This window comes from Condylura cristata, unplaced genomic scaffold, assembly GCF_000260355.1.
Source record: "Condylura cristata isolate star-nosed mole 26May11 unplaced genomic scaffold, ConCri1.0 scaffold00001, whole genome shotgun sequence".
NCBI classification, from domain to species: Eukaryota; Metazoa; Chordata; class Mammalia; order Eulipotyphla; family Talpidae; genus Condylura; species Condylura cristata.
In genome coordinates, this window is record NW_004567102.1 from 718592 (window position 1) to 719562 (window position 971).

The window sequence follows — 971 nt, forward strand, 5'->3', positions numbered from 1 at the left end:
CCTTAAAGAACTGGAAAAAGAACAACAAATAACCCAAAAACCAGTAGAAGACAGGAAGTAATAAAAGTCAAATCAGAAATAAAAGAAATGAAAGTTAGGGAAACAATCCAAAAAACCTATGAAACCAAAAGTTGGTTCTTCAAGAAAATAAAAAAGATAGGCCACTAGCCAGGGTCACAAAGAAAATAAAAGAAAGCACAGATAAACAAAATCATAAATGAAAGAGAAAAAATCAAAACAGATCCAGCAGAAATAAAAAGAACAATCAGAGAATACTATGAACAACTATATGCAAACAAGTCTGACAATTTAGCAGAAATGGACAAATTTCTACAACTCTGCAACCACCAAAGCTAGGTAAAGAAGTTATAGAACAACTAAACAGGCAAATTACAAGCAAGGAAATTGATGAAGTAATCAAAACCCTCCTCCAATATAAAAGCCCCAGACCAGATGGATTTACAAAATAATTTTATCGAATGTTCAGAAAAGAACTAGTGCCTATTTTACACAGACTCACCCAAAAAATAGAAAAAGAAGGAAAACTACTACATACTTTCTAGAAACTTAACATCCCACTAATACCAAAACCTAACAAGAAAAAACACACAAAAAGAAAACTTCAGACCAGACCAATCTCCCTAATGAACTCTGATGCAAAAATCTTCAACAAAATCTTAGCCAACAAAATCCAGCAATACATTAAAAAAATAATACACCATGACCACCTGGGCTTTATCCCAGGAGCACAAGGATTGTTCAACATCAGAATATCAATTAATATAATCCATCACATCAACGGACAGGAAAATAAAAACAACATAATCATATCAATAGATGCGGAGAAGGAACTAGACAAAGTTCAACACCCATTTATGTTTAAGGTCCTTGAAATCCTTGGAATAGAAGGAACATACCTCAACATGATAAAAGCCATATATGATAAATCCACAGCCAATATTATCCTCAAC